The sequence below is a fragment of the Capra hircus genome, unplaced genomic scaffold (genome assembly GCF_001704415.2).
Source record: "Capra hircus breed San Clemente unplaced genomic scaffold, ASM170441v1, whole genome shotgun sequence".
In the NCBI taxonomy this organism is placed as follows: domain Eukaryota; kingdom Metazoa; phylum Chordata; class Mammalia; order Artiodactyla; family Bovidae; genus Capra; species Capra hircus.
In genome coordinates this window covers 162,952-178,285 of record NW_017189729.1, presented here as the reverse complement: position 1 = coordinate 178,285, position 15,334 = coordinate 162,952, and the positions used below count along the sequence as shown (strand labels likewise).

At 41.1% G+C, this 15,334-nt stretch overlaps 1 non-coding gene across 1 annotated transcript; it reads left to right on the top strand.

Annotated features, from left to right (window-relative positions):
• Positions 1-14,976: 14,976 nt before the first annotated feature.
• TRNAC-GCA lies at positions 14,977-15,048 on the top strand. Its single transcript has one exon. It is a non-coding gene; the product is annotated as a tRNA-Cys (tRNA).
• The last annotated feature ends 286 nt before the right edge of the window (positions 15,049-15,334 follow it).

The window sequence follows — 15,334 nt, the reverse complement described above, 5'->3', positions numbered from 1 at the left end:
CACAGCTGATTGTGATCCACACAGTCAAAGGCTTTGGCATAGTCAATAAAGCAGAAATAGATGTTTTTCTGGAACTCTCTTGCTTTTTCCATGATCCAGTGGATGTTGGCAACTTGATCTCTGGTTCCTCTGCCTTTTCTAAAACCAGCTTGAACATCAGGGAGTTCACGGTTCACGTATTGCTGAAGCCTAGATTGGAGAAGTTTGAGCATTACTTTACTAGCATGTGAGATGAGTGCAACTGTGCGTTAGTTTGAGCATTATTTGGCATTGCCTTTCTTTGGAATTGGAATGAAAACTGACCTTTTCCAGTCCTGTGGCCACTGCTGAGTTTTCCAAATTTGCTGGCATATTGAGTGCAACACTTTCACAGCATCATCCTTCAGGATTTGAAACAGCTCTACTGGAGTTCCATCACCTCCACTAGCTTTGTTTGTAGTGATGCTTTCTAAGGCCCACTTGACTTCACATTCCACGATGTCTGGCTCTAGATTAGTGATCACACCATCATGGTTATCTGCGTCGTGAAGATCTTTTTTGTACAGTTCTTCCGTGTATTCTTGCCACCTCTTCTTAATATCTTCTGCTTTGGTTAGGTCCATACCATTTCTGTCCTTTATCGAGCCCATCTTTGCATGAAATATTCCCTTGGTATCTCTAATTTTCTTGAAGAGATCTCTAGTCTTTCCCATTCTGTTGTTTTCCTCTATTTCTTTGCATTGATTGCTGAAGAAGGCTTTCTTATCTCTTCTTGCTATTCTTTGGAACTCTGCATTGAGAGTCTTATATCTTTCCTTTTCTCCTTTGCTTTTCGCCTCTTCTTTTCACAGCTATTTGTAAGGCTTCCCCAGACAGCCATTTTCCTTTTTTGCATTTCTTTTCTGTATGCAGGTCAGGGAGTGACAGTTAGACCTGGACATGTAACAACAAACTGGTTCCAAATAGGAAAAAGAGTACATCAAGGCTGTATATTGTCACCCTGCTAATTTAACTTCTATGCAAAGTACATCATGAGAAATGCTGGACTGGAAGAAATACAGGCTAAAATCAAGATTGCCAGGAGAAATATCAATAACCTCAGATATGCAGATGACACCACGCTTATGGCAGAAAGTGATGAGGAGCTAAAAAGCCTCTTGATGAAAGTGAAAGAGGAGAGTGTAAAAGCTGGCTTAAAGCTCAACATTCAGAAAACGAAGATCATGACATCTGGTCCCATCACTTCATGGGAAATAGATGGGGAAACAGTGGAAACAGTGTCAGACCTTATTTTTTGGGGCTCCAAAATAACTGCATATGGTAACTGCAGCCATGAAATTAAAAGATGCTTACTCCTTGGAAGAAAAGTTATGACCAATCTAGATAGTATATTGAAAAGCAGAGACATTACTTTGCCGACTAAGGTCTATCTAGTGAAGGCTATGGTTTTTCCAGCGGTCAGGTATGGATGTGAGAGTTGGACAGTGAAGAAGGCTGAGCACCGAAGAATTGATGCTTTTGAACTGTGGTGTTGGAGAAGACTCTTTAGAGTCCCTTGGACTTCAAGGAGATCCAACCAGTCCATTCTGAAGGAGATCAGCCCTGGGTGTTCTTTGGAAGGATGTTGCTAAAGCTGAAACTCTGGTACTCTGGCCACCTCATGCAAAGAGTTGACTCATTGGAAAAGACTCTGATGCTGGGAGGGATTGGGGGCAGGAGGAGAAGGGGACGACTGAGGATGAGATGGCTGGATGGCATCATGGACTCGATGGACGTGAGTCTGAGTGAACTCTGGGAGATGGTGATGGACAGGGAGTCCTGGTGTGCTGTGATTCATGGGGTCGCAAACGGTTGGACACGAGTGAATTACTGAAGTGAACTGAACTGAACTGAGCTTGCCTTGTGTTTATCCTGTTTGGGACTCTCTGGGTTTCTTGGATTTGGGTGATTATTTCCTTTCCAATTTTAGGGATGTTTTAATGTATTATCTCCTCAAGTATTTTCTCATTGTCTTTCTTTTTTTCTTCTTCTGGGACTCCTATGATTTGAACGTTGGGGTGTTTAATATTGTCCTGGTGATCTCTGAGATTGTCCTCATTTCTTTTAATTCACTTTTCTTTTTTCCTCTCTGATTCATTTATTTCTACCATTCTATCTTCTACCTCACTAATCCTATCTTCTGCCTCATTTACTCTACTATTTGTTGCCTCCAGTGTTTTTGATCTCATTTATTGCATTATTCTTTATATATTGACCCTTTTTGATTTCATCTAGCTCAGCTTTCAGAAAACAAATATCATGGCATCCGGTCCCATCACTTCACGGGAAATATTGGGGAAACAGTGGAAACAGTGTCAGACCTTATTTTTGGGGGCTCCAAAATCACTGCATGTGGTGATTGCAGCCATGAAATTAAAAGACGCTTACTCCTTGGAAGAAAAGTTATGACCAAACTACATAGCATATTCAAAAGCAGTACATTACTTTGCCGACTAAGGTCGTCTAGTCAAGGCTATGGTTTTTCCAGTAGTCACATATGGATGTGAGAGTTGGACTGTGAAGAAGGCTGATCACGGAAGAATTAATGCTTTTGAACTGTGGTGTTGTAGAAGACTCTTGAGAGTCCTTTGGACTGCAAGGAGATCCAACAAGTCCATTCTCAAGGAGATCAACCATGGGATTTCTTTGGAAGGAATGATGCTAAAGCTGAAGCTCCAGTACTTTGGCCACCTCATGTGAAGAGTTGACTCATTGGAAAAGACTCTGATGCTGGGAGGGATTGGGGGCAGGAGGAGAATGGGACGACCAATAATGAGATGGCTGGATGGCATCATGGACTCGATGGACGTGAGTCAGTGAACTCTGGGAGATGGTGATGGACAGGGATGCCTGGCGTGCTGTGATTCATGGGGTCGCAAAGAGTTGGATACGACTGAGTGACTGAACTCAACTGAACTGAAGTGTGTGTTAAATCTTTCTTGCATCTTCTCAGTCCTTGTTTCCAGGCTATTTATCTGTGATTCCATTTTGATTTCAAGATTTTGGATCATTTTCACTTTCATTCAGTGAAATTCTTTATCAGGTAGATTCCCTATCTCCTCCTCTTTTTTTTTTTTTTTTTTTTTTTTTTTTGGTTTGGTAGGCATTTATCCTGTTCCTTTACCTGCTGGGTATTCCTTTTACTCTTCATCTTGTTTATATTGCTGAGTTTCACATGGCCTTTCTATATTCTTGCAGTTTGTGGAGTTGTCTTTATCATGGAGTTTCCTTGCTGTGTGTCAGGCTGTATAGGTGGCTTTTCAAGGTTTCCTGGTTAAGGAAGCTTGTGTCAGTGTTCTGGTGTGTGGAGCTGGATTTCTTCTCTCTGGAGTGCAAAGAAGTGTCCTGTAATGTGTTATGAGTTGTCAGTGGGTTTGTAGTAACTTTGGGCAGCCTGTATATTGAAGCTCAGGGCTGTGTTCCTGTGTTGCTGGTTAATTTGTGTGGTATGTCTTGCTCTGAAACTTGTTGGCCCTTGGGTAGGGCTTGGTTTCACTGTAGGTATGGAGCGTTTGATGAACTCCTGTTGATTAATGTTCCCTGGAGTCATGAGTTCTCTGGTGTTCTCAGGATTTGGACTTAAGCCTCCTGCTTCTGGTTTTCAGTCTTATTTTTACAGTATTCTCAAGACTTCCTCATCTATACAGCACCATTGATAAAACATCTAGGTTAAAGATGAAAAGTTTCTCCACAGTGAGGGTCACCCAGAGAGGTTCACAGAGTTACATGGAGAAGAGAAGAGGAAGGAGGGGGTTAGAGGTTACCCGAATGAGATGAGGTAGAATTAAAAGCAGTGAGAGCAAGCTAGCCAGTAATCACCTCCTTATGTGTGCTCCACAGTCTGGAGCTCTCAGAGATATTCACGGAGTTATACAGAAAAGAGAAGAAGGAGAAAGGAGACAGAGGTGGCCAGAAGGATAAAGGGGGGAATCAAAAGGAGAGAGACAGATCCAGACAGTAATCAGTTCCCTAAGTGTTCTCCACAGTCTGGAACACACAAAGAGATTCACGGATTTGGGTAGAGAAGAGAAGGGGGAGGGAGGAGATAAAGGCAACCTGGCGGAGAAAAAGGAGAATCCAAAGGTGGAAACAGCAGTCAAACCAGTAATCTCACTGCCAAGTAAAAATGGGTACTGAAGATTGGGTTCTTAAAGTAACAAAATTGATAACAAATACCAAAAAGCAAATATTAACAATCTAGAGTAGAGGTTGAATGTTCAAAAATACAATATTAATGAAGAAAAGTCACAAAAATTATGTGTGTATATATATATATATATATATATATATATATGAAGTTTGCTTTTAAAAAATAGGGTCTCTTTTTTTTCCCCAAAGTAATAGTAGGTTATAAGAGTGAAAATTAAAGGAGTAATAGAGGACTTAAAATTAAAAATAGTTTAAAAAAAGATAGTAAAAATAATAAAATTATATCTAGGACTTTCTCTGGTGTTGTGGGCAGTGTGGCGTTGGTTCATTTTCGGATAGTTCCTTGGTTCAGCTTATATTTCTCAAGATCTATAGGCCCCTTCCTATATAGTTGGTACTTACTACAGGGTTTTAATCTATTGCACCTGTCACTTCCAAGGTGGTTCCCTCTGCTTTAGCTTCTTCTGTTTGCTAGTCTCTTCAGTGCCTGATTTCTGCCCTGACATAAGAGGGCGGTGGTGGACACTTTTTTGGCTTACTTGTTCAGTCACTCTGTGGGGAGGGAGGGACTCTGCAAACAAATAACACAGGCATGTGCTCCTTGTGTCTCAGCCATACTGGGCCTGCCCCTGCTCACGGTGCGTCTGCCCTCCCTGCCCACACTGCTCAGGCTCTAGTTTGCTCTGCAGGGAACCATCTGAGGCTGGCCCTGGGCTGCATGCACCTCCCAGTTCTAAGTCGCTCAGGTTCAGGCACTCGGGAAGTCCTCAGAGGTGCAGACTCAGTTGGGCCTGTGTTTTGTGCCCTTCCCAGGTCCGAGCATGTCAGGTGATGAGATGTTTGGCGAGCACGGTCGCTGTGACTTATCGCCTCCCTTGTCCCTGCCACTCGGTTTTCTGGGATTACAACCAGTGTGCCTTCTCAGGCAGATGTTGACCATCCACAACCCCAGGAAGTCTTAGTTTGCAAAGAAGCCTGCTTGCAGTTTGGTAGATAATGCCTCTCTGGGGCTGCATTGCCCCATTCTGGCTCTGGCTGCCTGTCACCGGTGTGTGTGTGTTGGGGGGGGGGGGGGAATGATCTGCAGCTGGCTACCTCTGTTCAGTTTTTTTGTTCTGAGTAGGCTGGACTGTGTCATAGCTTTAGCTCTGCTCAGTCATTTGTTCTCGGAGGGGCCTGGCGGTGTCTTAACTTAGGGCTTTGTTACTTAGTAGCTATCCCACAGTCTGGTTTGCTAGCCCAAGTTAATTCCCTCAGATTGCCCTCAGGGCATTCAGGCCTGGTCCTTACTCTAAGCAATGCAGCCCACGCCTCCCTGCCCAGCCCCCACTTGCTAGTGGTGGGTGCAGGCTTCTGCATTGCTCTCTGCTGGGGGAGTTACCGTTGGGCATGCAATCTGTGGGTTTTAATTATTTATTTGTTTTCCCTCCCAGTTATGTTGCCCTGTGTGGTTCCAAGGCTTGCCACAGACTCGGCAGTGAGAGTGTTTCCTGGTGTTTGGAAACTTATCTCTTTTTAAGACTGCCTTCCTGGGATGGAGCTCCGTCCGTACCTCTTTTGTCTCTCTTTTTGTCTTTTATATTTTTTCCTTCCTCCTTTCAAAGACAATGAGCTGCTTTTCTGGGTGCCTGATGTCCTCTTCTGGCATTCAGAAGTTGTTTTGTGGAATTTACTCAGGGTTTAAATGTTCTTTTGATGAATTTGTTGGGGAGAAAGTGGTTTCCCCATCCTATTCCTCTGCCATCTTTAGACTGTGATGTATCCTGAAGAAGATTTCATATTCACTTGAATAATTCATTGTTTTGGGGTGATTTTCCTGTAGATATAAATTAGGTCTAATTGGTACATTATATCATTTAAAGTTTGTGTTTCCTTGTTAATTTTCTGTTTAGTTGATCTATCCATAGGTATGAGTGGGGCATTAAAGTCTCCCACTCTTATCATGTTACTGTTAATTTCCCCTTTCATACTCATTAGCTTTTGCCTTTTATATTGTGGTGCTCCTAATGTTGGGTGCATATATATTTATAATTGTTATATCTCCTTGGACTGATCCTTTGATCATTATGTAGTGTTCTTCTTTGTCTCTTTTTACGGCCTTTATTTCAAAGTCTATTCTATCTGAAATGGGTATTGCTACTCCTGCTTTCTTTTTGTCTCCATTTGCCTGAAATATCTTATTCCAGCTCTTGACGTTCAATCTGTATGTATCGCTTGTTTTGCATTGGGTCTTTGTAGACAGCATATATAGGGGTCTTATTTTTGTATCCATTCAGCCAGTCTTTGACTTTTGGTTGGGACATTCATCCCATTTCCATTTAAGGTAGTTATTGATAAGTATGATCCTGTTGCCAATTACTTTGTTGTTTTGCGTTCGAGTTTATACACCTTTTCTGTGTTTCCTATCTAGAGAAGATCCTTTAGCATTTGTTGAAGAGCTGGTTTGGTGGTGCTCAATTCTCTCGGCTTTCACTTGTCTGTAAAGCTTTTGATTTCCCTTTCATATTTGAATGGCATCTTTGCTGGGTACAGTAATCTAGATTGTAGGTTTTTCTCTTTCATCACTTTAACTATGTCCTGCCATTCTCTTCTGGCCTGAAGAGTTTCTGTTGAAATATCAGCTGTTATCCTTATGGGAATCCCCTTGTGTACTATTTGTTGTTTTCCCCTTGATGCTTTTAGTATTTGCTCTTTGTGTTTGATCTTCATTAATTTGATAAACATGTGTCTTCTGGTGTTTTGCCTTGGGTTTATCCTGTTTGGGTTTCTTTAACTTGGGTTCCTTTGACTTGGGTGGCTATTTCCTTCCCCACTTTAGGGAAATTTTCAACTATTATCTCCTCAAGTATTTTCTTGTGGCCTTTCTTTTTGTCTTCTTCTTCTGGGACTCCTATGATTCAAATGTTGGGGCATTTAACATTGTCCCAGAGGTGTCTCAGGTTGTCCTCATTTCTTTTAATTATTTTTTTTTCTTTTGTTATCTCTGCTACATTTATTTCCACCATTCTATATTCCTCCTCACTTATCCTATCTTCTGCCTCAGTTATTCTACTGTTGGTTCCCTCTAGAGTGCTTTTGATCTCTGTTTTTGCATTATTCATTATTGATTGGCTCTTATTTATTTCTTCTAGGTCCCTGTTAAACATTTTTTGCATCTTCTCAATCCTTGTCTCCAGACTATTTATCTGTTTGTTTTCAAGATTTTGGATCATTTTTACCCTCATTATTCTGAATTCTTTTTCATGTAGACTCCCTATCTCCTCCTCTTTAGTTTGGTTTGGTGGGCATTTATCATGGTCCTTTACTTGGTAAATATTTCTCTGCCTTTTCATCTTGTTTAGATTGTTGTGTTTGGGGTGGCCTTTCTGTATGTTGGTAGTTTGTGGTTCTTTATTGTGGAAGTTGCTCCCTCTGAGTGGGTTTGGACGAGTGACTTGTTAAAGTTTCCTGGTTAGGGAAGCTTGTATTGGTCTTCTGGTGGGTGGAGCTGGTCTCTTCTGTCTCGAGTGCAATGAAGTGTCCAGTAGTGAGTTTTGAGCTTTCTATGGGTTTCATATGACTTTTAGCCACCTGTATTTTAATGCTCACAGTTATGTTTTGGCATTGTGGAAGAATTAGTTTGGTATGTCTTGCTCTGAAACTTGTTGCCTCTTGAGTGGAGCTTGGTTTCAGTGTAGGTAAGGAGGCTTTTGGATGAGCTCTTGTCAATTAATGTTCCCTGGAGTCAGGAGTTTTCTGAGTTCTCAAATTTTGGATTTAAGCCTCCTGCCTCTGGCTTTCAGTCTTATTCTTACGGTAACCTCAAAACTTCTACATCCATACAGAATTGATGATAAAACATCTAGATTAATGGTGAAAAAAGATTCTGTACAGCAACGGACACCCAGAGGGGTTCACAGAGTTACATGGAGAAAAAAATAAGGAGGAGGGAGATAGATGTAACCAGGGGGGGAAGAGGGGGAATCAAAAGGAAAGAGAGCAATCTAGCCAGTAATCAATTCCCTATGTGTTCTCCACAGTCTTGAACACTCAGAGAAGTTCACAGATTTACATAGAGAAGAGAAGAGGGAGGAAGGAGATAGAGGTGAACAGGAGGAGAAGAGGGGGAGTCAAAAGGAGAAAGAGAGATCTAGCCAGCAATCAGTTCCCTAAGTGTTCTCCACAGCTCAGAACACCCAAAGAGATTCACAGAGTTGGGTATAGAAGGGAATGGGGAGGGAAGAGATAGAGGTGACCTGGGGGAGAAAAAGGAGAGTCAGAAGGGTGAGAGAGAGCAATAAAGCCAGTAATAACACTCCTAAATAAAAATGGGTACTGAAGATTGGATTCATAAAGGTACAAAATTAATAACAAAAACCAAAAATCAAAAAATTAAAAATCTATAGTAGAGGTTAGACTCTCAAAAATACAAGATTTAAAAAAAAGAAAGTCACAAAAATTATAAAATATATATATATATGAAATTTGCTTTATAAATAGGATGTTTTTGGAAGGCAATATTATGTTATGAAAATGAAAATTAAAAGAGTAGTAAAGAACTTAAAAATTTAAAAATAATTAAAAATTAAAAAATAATAACAGTAAGATGTGTCTAGAAATTTCTCTGGAGTTGTTGAAGGCAGTGTGGGGTCAGTTCAGTTTCAAATAGTTCCTTGTTCCAGCTTGTATTTCTTCTCAAGGTCTATAGGCCCCTTCCAATGTAGTCAATGATAACTACAGGGTTTTAATCTGTTGCACCTGTCACTTCCAGAGCAGTTCCTTCTTCTTTGTTTATTTTGGCTTCCTCTGTTTGCAAGTCTCTTCAGTGTCTAATTTCCGCCCTGACACAAGGGGGTGTAGGAGATCACTTATTTAGGCTCACTTGTTCAGTTGTGCTGTGGGGAGGGAGGAACACTGCAAAAAAATATCGCTGGCATGTGCGGGTAGTGCTTGCAATGTCTGGGCCACACTGGGTTTGCCCCCACTCATGGCTTGTGTGCTTTCCCATTCTGCACTGCTCAGGCTCCAGGTTCCTCTGCAGGGGAAATGTCTAAAGTGGGCCCTGGGTTGCATGCTCTTCCCTGGTCTAAGCCGTTCAGGTTCCTTTTCTCGGGTACTCCACAAAGGCACTAACTCTGTTGGGCCTGCATTTTGTGCCCTTCCCACGTCTGAGGAGCTCATGTGACCACGTTCTTGGCAAGCACTCTTCCAGGTGTGTGGTGCATCTTATCACCTCCCCGGTCCCAGTCCCTCGGTTTTCTGGGTGCGGTGCGAGAGTGCCGTCTCAGATGTGCCATGTGTCTCCTCTGCAGACCTGATCTCTGACTGTGACCCTCCTGGTGGATGTCAACCATCCAGAATCCCAGGAAAACTTGGTTAGTAACTGGGAGCCTGCTCACAGTTTGGTGGAGGATGCCGTCTCTAGGGCCAAGATGACCTGTCATCTTCTGGCTCTGACTGTAGCCCGCCTACCTGTCTGCCTCTGGCAGGAGGAGGGGCCTTCCGCAGCCAGCTAGCTCTCCTTTGATATTTGCTCAGTCCTTTGTTCTGTGAGCAGGCTAGGCTGTGCCTCAGAGCTTTTTGCAGGAAGGTTTTCTCTCTCTTTTTCTCTCTCTGGCTATTTCACAGTTTTGATTACTATCTCACTTTAGCTACCTCAGATTGTCCTCAGGGCATTCAGGCCCAGTCTGCACCCTAAGCTTGCAGCTCGAATCTCCTTGTTCCACCCCTGCTCTCTGCTGGTGGACACAAGTGTCCTGGCTACCTCTCCACTGGGAGTGGCGTCTTGGTGTGTAGTGTGTGTGTGTGTGTGTGTGTGTGTGTGTGTGTGTGTTTTCCCTCTCATTTATCTTGCCCTCTGAGATTCCAGAATTCCTCACAGACCTGCTTGTGAGAGGGTTTCCTGGTGTTTGGAAACTTTTCCTCCTTCACGACTCCCTCCCCAGGATGGGTCTCCATACCTAACTCTTTTGTCTCTCTTCTTGTGTTTTGTATTTTGTCCTACCTCCTTTCAAGGAGAATGAGCTGCTGTTCTGGTTGCCTGGTGTCCTCTGCCAGCATTCACAAGTTGTTTTGATGTATTTGCTCAGCATTCAAATGATCTTTCAAGGAATTTGTGGGGGAGAAAGTGGTCTCCCCATCCTATTCCTCCACCATCTTAGGACCACTCCCTCCCATTTTCTTATTGATGATGATTAGTCTCAAGCATACATAGTACCATATAAATTTTAAAAAATTTTGATGACTATTAACATATTAAATCTTTTGAGGTAGACAGAGTGGAGTATTTATCTTAACATTTTTGCTGATAATGTGACTGAGTCATAGACTATGAAATTGTATGCTTGAATATGGAGGGCTTCCCAGGTGGTGCTGTTGGTAAAGAACCAGCCTGCCAATGCAAGAAAGAGATGGGGGTTCGATCCCTGGGTTGGAAAGATACCCTGGAGAAGGGCGTGTCAACCCATTCCAGTATTCTTGCCTGGAGAACCCCATGGACAGAGGAGCCAGATGGTCTGCAGTCCATAGGGTTGCAAAGAGTTGAGCATGGCTGAAGTGACTTAGCATGCATACAAGTGTATGGAATTAGCAGTAGAATCAGAATAGAAATATAACTTTTCTGAGTCCATATTTAGTGCTTTTACAATGACAGAAAGGTGAAAGCTGCTATATTGAATACTGAGTGAATGCATTTAGATGTAGGCACACAAAGATGTTATATAACTATTTCTATGACTGTGAGCCTATTTTATTTTCTTTTCTGTACATGACTTTCCTTACCTTTAAAAAGAAGGTAACAATACTATTGGCCTAATAAGTGTGATGTAAGAATTAAATGACATTATGCATATAAATAACTTAGCATAGTGTCTGATATAATAAACAGTCAATAATAGTCAGCCATTACTATTATTATTATTGTTTGGGAAATCTGACTTAAAATTATATGGCCATGACATAAAGACAGTTGATACATCTGAAAAAAAAAAAAGGCTTTCCATTTACAACTTGACTTGGGAAGTTTAAGAAACAGCAAAATGATTTATTAAAAAATAATTGATTGTGAAATTATGGTCATAAAGCAATCCCATTTTTTTTCAACCTAAGAAATTATAAAATAATGTATTTAGCTATAATATACTCATATCTTTCTAAAAATTCTCTGTTTGAATATGACATTATTTGATTTTTTTTTGTCATAGTATTTTAGAGAATGCATTTGATTCCTCATTTTCTCACTGTTGGGTATTTGCTGCCTGCCAATTTCCAAATACTCCTAAATACATCTCAATTGACCTTTTTCCACATTTGAGGCAAATCAAGGGTAGGCAACATATGTAAATATTGAGCAGTCTATATCTGAAATAAGTGCCAAGAAGACCACAAACTAAGAAACAGTATATAGAATGTGAAAGATCCTGAGGGCAGAGGCTATGAACATAATAGAAAGAAAAAGTGAATCATCTAAACTGTGTTGAAAACATTACCAGCTTCACATCCATTTCTATAACCACATTTATATGCATAAGAAGTAGCCCAATCAGCAGAGTCATTGTCAAGTATGAAAAATTACATGTGTCTTGATCTAGTCTGCTGGCACATTCAGTACAGTGACATCTTTTGGGGAATATCGAAATTGTGGCTGCTGATCTGGAAATTAAATTGCTGGACTGGTATTCATTTATTCGTTCATTCACTCACTTTATGTAGCATAGAGCTAATTCACTTAGTTTCAAAATTACAAACTCCAAATTAGATAAATATTTATGTTATGCTGTAATTTTTAGCATTATGATTGCTATCATTTGTTGCTGTTCTGACAGGCTATGAAAGAGATATTGGATCTTTACTACATAAAAGTATAATAAATTAATGGAAACTACTGTGCTAGAGAAGTAATAGTCCATATGTTTATGAATGCTGATAGGATGCCTGGTTGCCACCCAGGAATGTTAGGACTAAACAAATTTTTCACCCAAAATGAATTTCATCTTTTACTCTATAGTCCTAATGAGCCAAAGGACTGAAATATTCAGGACCAAATGCTTACCTGTGAAAAAGCAATATATTGCAAAAATATGGGTGCTAAGGAGATCAGTCCTGGGTGTTCCTTGGAAGGACTGATGCTAAAGCTGAAACTCCAATACTTTGGCCACCTCATGTGAGGAGTTGATTCATTGGAAAAGACTCTGATGTTGGGAGGGATTGGGGGCAGGAGGAGAAGGGGACGACAGAGGATGAGATGGCTAGATGGCATCACTGACTTGATGAACGTGAGTTTGAGTGAACTCCGGGAGTTGGTGATGGACAGGGAGGCCTGGCATGCTGCAATTCATGAGGTTGCAAAGAGTCAGACATGACTGAGCAACTGAACTGAACTGTACTGAATATAATGATTACAATGTTTGGTTAACCCTATAAATCAGAAACACATTGGTATGCAAAGCAGACTTCCTTTCTTGCTCTCAAATTACTTTTTGAGGACATACCAGGTCATTCCTACTGATAGGATGCTGATAGGATGTACTGTACTGAATTTACAAAATGCAAGAAAATACAATTGTTACTTGATTATATTAGAATATGTTCTCCATACCATTTAAATTTGGCCTCTGTGATAATGATTCTTTACAGCTATACTGAATAATGTAATAATTGCTTTCTTCTCACCCAAGTTTATGGGCTGTTTGTGATCCAAGTTTGTTTTATTCCCTGCCATCTCCCCTCCCTGCCAGTGGCTAACATTATATATCACCTTTAATAGTTGCTAAATATATGTTTGTTAAGTGGAAATATGCATGTAAATAGGCAAAATTCAAAAAAAGAAGTGAAACTTGGTCACATATTAACTTGATTATTTATTAGAACCCAGGCTTCCTTGAGTTAACATTTATACCCCTTAGTTTATAAAATAGAAAAAAAGAAATGTCTGATTTTAGTCCAAGAATTATTATTAAAAAAACAAATAGATCAATAATACTAAATTTATTTGAGATTATATTTATAAAATAATAGATAACACGTATTGAATAATTTGAATGTCCAATACTGTACTATACACACACACCATCTCATTTAATTTGTACAACTATGTGAGATGGGTACTGTTGTTATTCTAATGTTATAGATCAAGATATTATACCACTAGTATGGGGGATGGTAATGTGATTTTCCCAAGAAAAAAATCTGCCATATACATTTGCTCTAAGATTTCAGGCAAGAAGTCCTGACCCTGGTGCTTACACTCTTTTTAAAAAAAAAAAATAAATTTATTTATTTTAATTGGAGGTTATTTACTTTACAATATTGTATTGGTTTTGCCATACATCAACATGAATCCACCACAGGTATACACGTGTTCCCCATCCTGAACCCCTCTCCCTCCTCCCTCCCCATACCATCCCCCTGGGTCGTCTTAGTGCACCAGCCCCAAGCATCCAGTATCATGCATCAAACCTGGACTGGCGATTTGTTTCATATATGACATTATACATGTTTCAATGCCATTCTCCCAAATCATCCCACCCTCCTCCTCTCCCACAGAGTCGAAAAGACTGTTCTATACATCTGTCTCGTTTGCTGTCTCACATACAGGGTTATTGTTACCATCTTTCTAAATTCCATATATATGTGTTAGTATACTGTATTGGTGTTTTTCTTTCTGGCTTACTTCACTCTGTATAATAGGCTCTGGTTTCATCCACCTCATTAGAACTGATTCAAATGTATTCTTTTTAATGGCTGAGGAATACTCCATTGTGTATATGTACCACAGCTTTCTTATCCATTCATCTGCTGATGGACATCTAGGTTGCTTCCATGTCCTGGCTATTATAAACAGTGCTGCGATGAACATTGGGGTATATGTGTCTCTTTCAATTCTGGTTTCCTCGGTGTGTATGCCCAGCAGTGGGATTGCTGGGTCATAAGGCAGTTAATGCTTGCATTTTTGGGCAAAAAAGAGGAACTTTTGAGTGTTAGGCGATGATTAATCACTATAAAGAATTTGGTAAATTTTAAAAGAAATGCCCCATCTCCCTGATAGCTCAGTTGGTAAAGAATCTGCCTATGGTGCAGGAGACCCTGGTTTGATTTCTGGGTTGGGAAGATCCTCTGGAGAAGGGATAGGCTACTCACTCCAGTATTCTGGCCTGGAGAATTCCATAGGTTGTATAGTCCATGGGGTTGCAAAGAGTCAGACACGATAGGCTACCCATTGTAGTATTTCCTTGTGGCTCAGCTGGTATATAATCTGGCTGCAATGTGGGAGACCTGGGTTTGATCCCTGGGTTGGGAAGGTCCCCTGGAGAAGAGAAAGGCTACCCACTCCAGTATTCTGGCCTGGAAAATTTCATGTGTTATATAGTCCATGGGGTCACAAAGACTTGGACACGACTGAACGACTTTCAGTTCAGTTTAGTCACTCAGTTGTGTCTGACTCTTTGCAACCCCATGGACTGCAGCCTGCCAGGCCTCTCTCTCCATCACCAACTCCCGCAGTTTACTCAAACTGATGTCCATTGAGTTGGTGATGCCATCCAACCATCTCATTCTCTGTCGTCCCCTTCTCCTCCCACCTTCAATATTTCCCAGCATCAGGGTCTTTTCAAATGAATCAGTTCTTCGCATCGGGTGGCCAGAGTATTGGAGTTTCAGCTTCAGCATCATTCCTTCCAATGAATATTCAGGACTGATTTCCTTTAGGATGGACTGGTTCAATTTCCTTGCTGTCCAAGGGGCTCTCAAGAGTCTTTTCCAACACCACAGTTCAAAAGCATTAAATCTTTGGTGCTCAGCTTTTTTTTGGGGGGGAGGTGGTGGGCTGGGGCTTCCCTAGTGGCTCAGACGGTAAAGCGTCTGCCTGCAATGCGGGAGACCCAGGTTCGATTCCTGGCTCGGGAAGATCCCCTGGAGAAGGAAATGGCAATCCACTCCAGCACTCTTGCCTGGAAAATCCCATGGACAGAGGAGCCTGATAGACAACAGTCCGTGGGGTCGCAAAGAGTCAGACATGACTGAGCGACTTCACTTTCAGCTTTTTTTTTTGTTTTGTTTTTCCTCTATTTTTAAAAATTTATTCATTTTAATTGGAGGCTAATTACTTTAAATATTGTAGTGGTTTTGCCATACATCAACATGAATCTGCCACAGGTATACACATGTTCCCCATCCTGAACCCCCCTCTCTC